This window comes from Protomyctophum bolini (genome assembly GCF_963924005.1).
Source record: "Protomyctophum bolini genome assembly, chromosome: 3".
Lineage (NCBI taxonomy): Eukaryota > Metazoa > Chordata > Actinopteri > Myctophiformes > Myctophidae > Protomyctophum > Protomyctophum bolini.
In genome coordinates, this window is record NC_137864.1 from 11,337,731 (window position 1) to 11,348,409 (window position 10,679).

General features: G+C 44.0%; 1 protein-coding gene across 4 annotated transcripts in view; it reads left to right on the forward strand.

The window, feature by feature from the left end:
- Nucleotides 1-271: 271 nt before the first annotated feature.
- The window catches only part of tenm3 (teneurin transmembrane protein 3), a 363,756-nt gene continuing 353,348 nt past the window's right edge, over nucleotides 272-10,679 (forward strand). For all 4 annotated transcript variants that reach the window (XM_080757108.1, XM_080757110.1, XM_080757109.1 and 1 more), the window contains exon 1: nucleotides 272-329. The gene's annotated coding sequence lies outside the window, so the exon portion shown is untranslated. The remainder of the gene's footprint in view (nucleotides 330-10,679) is intronic.

The following is a 10,679-nucleotide window of genomic DNA, read 5'->3' on the forward strand; positions in this document are numbered from 1 at the left end:
TCAGCTGGGTATATGTGAGCCGGCGGCGCGGCGCGGCCTGGCGTTCTGCCAGGACATGGGCCTGCCGCACCGCGGCTACTCGGTGGGCACGGCGGGAGGCCACCACAACCACCAGGACCACCACCTGGTGGACGGCGGCGACGTGGTGGGAGGGGCCGTGATGTCGCCGGAGCGCGCCATGCGCCTGTGGGGGCGGGGCGGCGGCCACGGGGGCGGCGGCGGCGGCCTGGGGAAGTCGCCCGGACGCAGCTCGTGTCTGTCCAGCCGCTCCAACTCAGCGCTGACCCTCACCGACACGGAGCACGAGAACAAGTCGGACAGCGACAACGGTAGGAGGGTGACGCCATCTCTGTCTCCACGTTTTCTTCATTTCTATGCAGTTCTCTTTCCTCTTTTCTAGGTATAGTGTGTGAGCAGTGAGCGCGCAAGCACACACGCACGCACGCACACACGCACGCACACACACACGTGGGGTGGGCGCCAACTTCTTTTGGTGAGTCATGTCGCTCACCCTCTGTTGCTGTTCATGCTTTCTCTTTGACCTCTTTCATGATTTCTTTGATGTTTTCCTTCCTCCTTTCTAGGTTCAACACGCACGAACGAGCGCAAGCACACACACACACACACACACACACACACACACACACACACACACACACGCACGCGCGCAAGCACTCGCACTCTGTGGTATTGTGTTCTATTGTATCTCATGTCTTTTATTTAAGAAATTTCCCCTCTGGGAAATTTAATCTCAAGCCCAAAGGCAAGTCTCTCCTCTCCTCTCCTCTCCTCTCCTCTCCTCTCCTCTCCTCTCCTCTCCTCTCCTCTCCTCTCCTCTCCTCTCCTCTCCTCTCCTCTCCTCTCCTCTCCTCTCCTCTCCTCTCCTCTCCTCTCCTCTCCTCTCCTCCTGGTCATTAGACAGTGGAGTGGAGCATACATGCATGTATGTATGTCCCTGTTGGCCGTGTCTTCCCTGAGCCACCTGACTATTAGCTCTTGTGTTTAGTGTTAAATGGATGGCCCACATTCTCTGCAGCCAAGCGTTCATCTTAACACCAGCCTGCAAGACAGCTTGGATAAATGACCCTCACATGCTCGCTTGCATGCTCACACACACAAGCACACAATAATGTGCTCTCACCTATACTGTACTACGCGGACAACAGTGCATACGTATATTTTAATGGAGGTTTTGAGACGTGAACGCACTAGGATGTTGTATGTGCAGTCTGTATGCACAAATACTCACATACGAAGTACAGTCGTTTAACGTTACACAAACGAATATCGTCGCTGTCAGCTGGGAACTGTGTCCAATGTAGTTATTATTTAGTCCCAAGGTCTTGTTAATACTTGTTAACACACTTAAGCACTTTCAGTGTCAACGTGTCACACTGTGACGTGCATTGACTTGATCATACTCGTACTCGCATGATCAGTATAAGGCATCAATTTACAGAGAAATCTCTCATGCGGAGAGACCAGGTTTCTGGAACGGCGATATGCCACTAATGAATATAATTAATTATCACAGTTTAGCGGAGGAGCAGAGAGAGAGAGAGAGAGCACTTGAGAGACTATTCATTATTCTCTTTGTAGCTCTCCCAGGCAGGTGCAGTTTTCACCATTAATACAGGAATGAAGTTTGACTCAAGCTAGAATAAAACACCAGAGAGAGAGAAGTATTTCAAAGAAAGTACATGAATCAAAGTGACCGTATTCATCACATTTCACAGGTCTGTGCATGGGTGTAGGCCCTATACCACTGTGACACCCCTAGGTTTCCAGGGGGAATTATTTGTTGGGTGCACAGCAGACCATGGCGGTGTCCGTTGGTTCTCTCCAGACCGAAACAGAACAAGCAGAATGAGTTGATCCCTGTCTAGACAGACAGAACTGGCTCTGTCTGTGTGGGTGGTGATGCATATATTAGTGTTTAGTTTTATTTATACAGGTGAGATCTCAGTGAGGTGCTAGACCTCAATGAGCAGCAGTACACAAGGTCGCACCAGGCAGAGCCAAGGTCCACCGGCAGACCATAGTGCCTAGTCTAGTGTCACAATGACAGGCTGTACCAGAACAATAGTTATTGAAGACATTATGGGCTGTGTCTTAAGTACCAGGTCTTATTACTTAACTTAAGACCTGGAGGCGTGGTAAATGCTCTTTGGCCACTCAGAATAGCCAAATGGCATTGATCACGCCTCCAGGTCTTTAGTTAAGCAATAAGACCTGGTACTTAAGACACGCAAAATACAGCCCATTGACTCTTATAACGTGCAAAATATCCAACAGGTTAAAGATAAAAGATGAACAACATAAAGCGAAAGTGAAGGCCAGATATAAAGACAAACATGATAACAATATGATAGACACATTTCTTCCCCAGCAAACAAACAAACAAACACCCACACACGCGCGCACACACGCACATGCACACACACACACACACACACACACACACACACACACACACACACACACACACACATTTCCATCAAGCGACGCTGCACTGTAATTAAGGTTAAAATGCTGACGCTGTGCATTATGATTCTATATGAAGTTAGTTAATGTTGTTCTATTAAGTGTCATTATGAGCTGTACGTCAGGGACACACGTCTACTGGCTCTGAAAGTGACTAGTCGTCAACTTTTATAAGCCTTAATTCAATTACTACTCTGCAGCTGGATGTGTAGTAGCCTATATGTATTTATTTGCGTGCGTGCGTGCTTGCGTGCGTGCGTGCAAGGCAGGGTTGGCTTCAATCAGGTCCTCACAGGGAAAATGAACTATTTGCATTTTACAGTGAAGGTTTTCAGTAATGTTTTGTATATACAGTATGATATATACAGTATGATGAGAGCAGTATTAGCTCTGGCATCATAATCGTCTGCAACATGAAGTGTTTTGCCGTGCTGTACATGAACTTGTGTCATTTAAAACTTCGCTTTACGTCGCTTTTCGGGCTGCTTTGAGTGCGTTCTCTTGGCAGGTGTTCAGTTGATTGCTTGTGAGAAGCATGTTTTTTGTTAGTTGTTTTTATATCGGTCTCTGACTCACGAAAATGCTTTATTCTTGTCTTCATCAAACGACTGAGTATTTAAGGGCTTAAGCATTAAGCGCAGTATAGCCTACTAAATAAATGTAGGCTAGTAAATGTTCTTAAGTTACTTTGGGCCAGTGCTTTAGTGTGAAAGGTGTGCATGTGTGCGTGTGTGTACACAGCAGCTGGATGGCCTGTGCGTCTCTGTGAATGGAGGACAATACATCTACCCTGCATGGACCTTTACCCCTATTGTCTTATGGTCCTTATTATCCTCCCTCTAGATTACCTCACCTTAACTGTGTGTGGGAATAAGAAAAGTGTGTGTGTGTGTGTGTGTGTGTGTGTGTGTGTGTGTGTGTGTGTGTGTGTGTGTGTGTGTGTGTGTGTGTGTGTGTGTGTGTGTGTGTGTGTGTGTGTGTGTGTGTGTGTGTGTGTGTGTGTGTGTGTGTGTGTGTGTGTGTGTGTGCGTGCGTGTGTGTGCGTCCATGCGTGCACCAGAATGAATGATAGGTTTGAAATATAGTGTAAGTAGTTTTAGACTTAGAAATTGACACATTTCACTTTTTTTTTTTAAGTTTGACTTTGTCAGGGTTAGAGTGAGAGAGTCAGGACAGATAACGTTGCAGGATTTGAACCTGCGACTCGCTGTCAGGTATCAGAACCTACTTTTTCATTTATTTTTATATAACCAGCGAGCATGTTTCCTTGCGTGCGTGAGGCGTGATTATGAATCCCACCGTAGCTCTAGGATAGAGCCGTCTGATTGAGGTTACTGAGGTTAGGGTTAAGGTTAGGTTTATGTTTCTTGGTTAGGATTAGGCATAGTTTCACTGAGGTTATAGGTTTAGGGTTAGATTTAGGCACAACGAGAACTGTCAATCACAGCGACTATTGGCCAATCACAGCGACTACTGGACTAGCGGCTTCTATCCTAGAGCTGCGGTGGGATCCATAATGCGTGCGTGAGGGCGAGTGCCCCACTATTGCCAGCGATCGGGCACGTGCATTCTAGCATGCGTCCAGCGCGGTAAACCTAGCATGGTGTCTCTGTAGCCCGTAGCCTTTGTTGGCTCCGAGGGAAGTATAGAAAGAGAGCGCACAATGGAGAGAATAGAGAAGAGGAGAAGAGGGCAGAACAGTGGAAGGGGATCACAGAGAGGAGAGGAAGAATAGATGAATGGCGGAGGAGAGAGTGAACGGGAAACTAAACGAGTGTGAGAGAAATCTCCTGGCGTTGGTTTTGGTCTCCGGAGAGGAAACCGTACACCCCAAACGTCTGGCTGCATCCCCTGCGTGTGTGTGTGTGTGTGTGTGTGTGTGTGTTACTATACTTGTGAGGATATCAAAGGTTCATGGTGACAATCTTCAAATTACAATTATTTTCTTTTTTTATTTTTAACCCTAACTCCAAATTTGGACTTATTCTTAGTTGTGTAGCAGAACTAACATATTTGTTAACCACACACACACACACACACACACACACACACACACACACACACACACCCACCCATTGTCTTAGTGTCGGTACCCAAGGGTGCCCATGCAGCTGCCGTTGGGCGCAGACACCGGATAGCGGTGACCTCAGAGGGAGAATGGAGAGAGTGAGGAACGGAGGACAGAGGATTGCGTGATGGCTGCAGATCCATGAGAGCATCATTAAAACCATAACCGAGTATGCCACGTTGACCTTCCTGACCACGCCGTTTTCATGTCAAGGACCCCCAAATTGACACTAATTAGCCCGCGGACCACGATATGCCAGGGACCCCCTTATAAGACAAGATTTTTACGGCTCTATCAGTGATTCTCAACCCCTTTAATTAGGCTACGGACCCCCATTTAACTGTATTTCTATCTCTGAGACCCCAATTTATAATTTAAAATAAATGTTAATTTTACTCTGAGAGTGTACAAATGGAACCAAATGGACCAACCAAATGGACTAACGGGTCCATTTGTACACTCTCAGAGTTACAGACCCATAAGGGTTCTAAACTATGATTTAGCTGGGGACCCCCTGGAACTCCCTCAAGGACCCCTGGGGGTCCCCGGACCCCACTTTGGGAACCACTGTGTTAAACCGTGAAGTGTTTTTGGTGTTTTTCAGTAGTAGCAATAGGAGTGGCAGCAGACCTGCGTTTTTGGGGAGTTTTGATGGTGCTCACAAATAGAGATATAATCGGTAACGTAACGGAATCGGTCATATCGGCCAAACAAATGCCATATCTGTATCGGATCAGCCTAAAAATAATCCTGATTATTCTCTCCGATATACGCAATATTAATGTAACCGCCAATGGCTTTGTACTCCTTCAGTAGTGAAAAAGAGTATATGCTATTTATTGATTGATTGAATACTTTTTAACTTTTAAGTCCCATAGGACCTATACAGTATGCTTGTTTGCATTGTGGTCCTCTGTATAATATCGGAAAAAACCATTCAAAGCTTTTATAGACCAACAGTAGTATTTTGGAATAAATTATTGGACAGTGTTGGGATTTTCCTGGTGGTATTACTATTATTATTATTATTATTATTATTATTATTATTGTTATGCAGTGTTCCGGGAGTTTTTAGGGAGACCTGTAAAGACACAACAGTACTCTATTCTACAATATAGAAATACTCTGTCACAAGTAAAAAGTATATTCAAATGTTTGCTTAGTCAAAGTACAAAGGCATTGGCATCAACATAAACTTAAAACAGCTAAAGTAAAAGTAGAAAACTGTTACTTTTCGGAACTCAAATTAAAAGATAGCAAAAGTAGGCTACCAGATCGGCACGCTCAAAACAGATTTGCTACTGTTTTGTGTGACACTGTAGCGTGATCAATAGGGTGTTAAGTTACGGGGGGAAAACACAAAAAGTGTGTAGATAAGAGGTTTCTTCAAGCCCGACAGCAACGAGTCTAGTTATGTTAACCCCACTGAGGATAATTAAAACAAAAAGGGAATGTGCAGTGTTGACATACGTGACCTCAACGCCATGCTTTAAAGTTTAAACAATAACACGAGACAGTGATGAATACAGACACTGTCTAACGTGAGAATTAATATAACGTTCCAACTGTGAATGTGTTTTCTGATGAATATTTATGGTCTTCGTGTTTGTTTTGTCGTATAATTAAACGTTAGCGTGGAAATGTGGTGACAAGGGCCACGATGATTGGAATCTCCAGAGTATCTCTATCGGCACAGAACCAATTAAAATTACATTTAAAAAACATAATGGTATAAATGTCTGTCAGAGGGCGGGACAGACAGACAGACAGACAGACAGACAGACAGACAGACAGACAGACAGACAGACAGACAGACAGACAGACAGACAGACAGACAGACAGACGCGTCTTTCTAACAAGATTACTTCACTATACGTGTCAACAATGCACTTAATCTGTTGAGCATCTCTAAGCCTCTTAGCGCTGCAACCTTAGCTGTTAAACACCCACCATGCACGCACACGCACACACACACACACACACACACACACACACACACACACACACACACACACACACACACACACAGACACACACGCACGCATGCACACACACACTCACACGAACATCGGACACTATACTGTACCAGAGACATACTTGAAATTCAAGACATGTACACTATATGAGAAAACAGATCTGAATGATCAATCTCATGACGAATCTCCATGATAAGTCATTGTTTACATTTAGTTGCTGTCCGTTTCTACATACGTTAACGCCCTAAGCTTGATACCATACTACGGCACTAAATACTGACGTATAGCAGATTCGGCAGGTGTGTATTTGAATCCTGAAATGTGACAAGTTTCCACCCAACATATAGACGTTTAAATCTGGAGATACGAGGTATACGAGGACAGCCACAACGTTATGATTGTTGATCGTTGGCGTGTCTCCATTTATTTTTAATGATTCTGTGTCATCGTTTAACATATTACTTGTGATGCCGTACAGCTTTGAAGAAGCTTGAATTAAATTAAGTCGAGAGACATAGAGCAATAATGTGACCTTTTATGGTTTTAATTAAATATCTATGAAAAGGCAAAACCCTATAATTGCACCTTTCTGTGTGTGTGTGTGTGTGTGTGTGTGTGTGTGTGTGTGTGTGTGTGTGTGTGTGTGTGTGTGTGTGTGTGTGTGTGTGTGTGTGTGTGTGTGTGTGTGTGTGTGTGTGTGTGTGTGTGTGTGTGTGTGTGGTGTCCCTATTTCACCTGCATGGTGAGTCACATGAAACAGAACTTGTATCATTACGGTCTTTGAAACCATGCATCTCCTTATTTTTGTCATTCTTTTTCGTAAATGAATACCCTACTTCGTCATGCTACAGCATCACACAAAAGTTGCAAAAACAGCCAACATACAAGCTCATTGTGTGTCGCTTTCTGACACATTGTGTGAGCTTGAAGATCTGCAATGTTTGCTATTTTTTAACATTTTAACACAATTCTGAAAAGTAACAGTTTTGATCACATGAAACGATTGTTTATTTTTGTCTTTTATTAATTTTTTTGTGTGAAATGTTCCCTAGTTGTGTATTGCACATCACTTCGTGGAGTTGCTGGGTTCAAAAAGTGACATAGGAAAAGAGAAGGGAACCCGCACACTCATATGCTCCAAAGCCAAGGCCAAGGCTTTTCATCTGGTCAAACTGGCAGTTTGACCCTTCTCTTTTGCTATAAGAACACCAATTAAGACCCCACCGGGAGCCACAGGGGTCCATAGATGGAGATACACATAATGAGAGAGAGAGAGAGAGAGAGAGATAGGATAAATATAGGACACTTTTTTTAAGTGAATTTCCTGAAAAGAGACAGAAACAGCCGGCATACAAGCTCATTGTGTGTCGCTTTGTGTCACATTGTGAGCTTGCCAAGGCTCTTCATCTGGTCAAACTGGCAGTTTGACCAGATGAAGAGCCTTGGCTCAAAACGTCGTCAATAAATGTACCTTTTGGAGCATATGAGTGTGCCGGTTCCCTTCTCTTTTGCTGTAAGAACACCAATTAAGACAGGATGACACCACCGGGAGCCACAGGGGTCCACATATGGAGATACACATAATGAGAGAGAGAGAGAGAGAGAGACTGAGAGGATAAATATAGGACATTTTTTAAGTGAATTTCCTGAAAAGTAGCACTTTCCACAAGAGAGGAAAGACAATCTTTCAACAAAGTAATTAAGGATAGGCAATAAATAAGCTACCAGCTTCCGCCTATACCTTTTCGATCATGTCAAATGAGTTCAAAACATGATTCTTCTTGTAATGTTCTAACGGCATGAGATTGAAATAAACCATTCATTCATTCATTCATTCATTCAAAAAGTCTTGATGGAGCTTATCTGCAAATTATTTTGACACATTCAAAATGGGGAAAGCATCGGTGTCATTTTAGATTTTTGCAATTTTAAATTAAAACAATAGCAGATGATCAAGCTCAGCGCGTGCCGTGCTGCGAGCTTGTTCATCTGTTATTTATGCACATTTTGTAAAAACTAGTAATTAGACGGAAGCCACATTCGTTGAATCAGACTCAGGTCTTGGGTTAAACCAATTTCATTCAACTGCATCAAACTGAATTAAAAACAACAAAAGAGGGAAACAAATTCAAGACACTCTTCTAAAAACAAAACAAAAGTTAAAAAGCCTTTGTTTTGATGTATACATGGTATTAATAGTCCAATATGGACATTGGTGAGCAGCAGTGCTCGAGTGCTCAAATGACCTCACCCGGGTTACAAATTCTCCCCAGCGTTTAAAATACTACGTATTCATTAAAATATTGATATCACAGAGTTATTAAAGCATACATCACACATTCCCTCGTTGCCACTTAGATGTTCATGGCATATTTATTAACCCCGCCGTTATTGAACTGTTTAGCTTATATCTTACATGCACGTGCATTATGCACATTCAAGCATGCACGCACGGCGCGCGCACACGCGCATGCTGCACAGAGAGAAAGATGATTTCAATATTGAAGACTTACAGTAGCCTACATATACAGGCTATATTATGCATATTGGTTGTTGCAGTCGTGTGGAAACCTTGTACTGTTAGTTTCTAGGCAATGGGGGAATGGATGTCTGTTGTGACCAAAAGAGAGTTGAGCCAGAAGGCAAAGCTCTCTGTCTACCGAGCAACCTTGGTTCCTACATTCACCTATGGGCATGAAGTGTGGGTCGTGACCGAAAAAATAAGGTCGCGAATACAAGTGGCCGAAATGAGTTTTCTTCGACGGATGGCTGGCATCTCCCTTAGAGATAGGGGGAGAAGTTCAGTCACGCGAGAGAGACTCGGAGTAGAGTCACTGCTTCTTCGCCTGGAAAGGAGCAAGCTTAGGTGGCTCAGCCATCTGGTTAGGATGCCTCTCGGGAGTCTCCCTAGGGAGGTCCTCGAGGCACGTCCCACTGGGAGGAGACCCCGGGGCAGACCAAGGCCCAGTTGGAGGAAACACATCGACTCACTGGCCTTGGAACGTTGCGGGATCCCCCAGGAGGAAGTCACTAATGTTGCTCTGGAGAGGGAAGTCTGGAGCACTCTGAGCTGTTGCCCCCGCGACCCGACTACTTTGAATAAATATACTAATATCTGGAATTTATATAGCACTTTTCAAACTACTTAAAACACTTTACTCTGTATGGGGGGCAGGCGATAGGAGAAAAAATGAGGACAAACTACATATATAATTAATAATTAAAAGCAATACAAATTCTTGATTGATTATTTTACTTCCAAAATGTAGCAAAAATAGCAGAGAGAGAGAGAGAGAGAGAGAGAGAGAGAGAGATATTAAAGGAGGTGTTATTTGTTATGAGTGATGTTAGCTGCAGTGCCTTCTGGGTACTGTATTTTTTTATTGCTACACTTACTGGATGTTTAAGTCTCATCTTACAGTTCCAAGTTCCAAGAACTACCTGATTAGAAAGAATGTGTGTGTGTGTGTGTGTGTGTGTGTGTGTGTGTGTGTGTGTGTGTGTGTGTGTGTGTGTGTGTGTGTGTGTGTGTGTGTGTGTGTGTGTGTGTGTGTGTGTGTGTGTGTGTGTGTGTGTGTGTGTGTGTGTGTGTGTGTGTGTGTGTGTGTGTGTGTGTGTGTGCGTGCGCGTGTGTGTTCGTGTGTGTGTTCTTGTAGTGTTTGTACTGTGAATTCCTGTATGTTGACAATGTATTTGTGTGTGTGTGTGTGTGTGTGTGTGTGTGTGTGCACGTGTGTTTATATTTATTTTGTCTGAGCAAGCAAATAATAATGATGAAACCACAAACGCACGTACACACACACACACACACACACACACACACACACACACACACACACACACACACACACACACACACACACACACACACACACACACAGAGCCCATATAGGGCCATGGTGCCAGTCATAGTCAATAGCAATCTAACCATGACCATAGGAATCAATGCATTACAGACTAACAGACTGCTGGGGCCAAGTTTGGCGCCACGGACATACTGACAACACTTCATTCCATCAAGTGGCTATATCTGTCTCTATACAGTATATGAAACTCTCCTCTCCGTTCTTTCCGTTTGCTGTCTGTTCTCGACATGATTCGCCGTGTCATTCCCCTTGTGCTCTTTTCTGTTCTCATGTCAGCTGCTATCG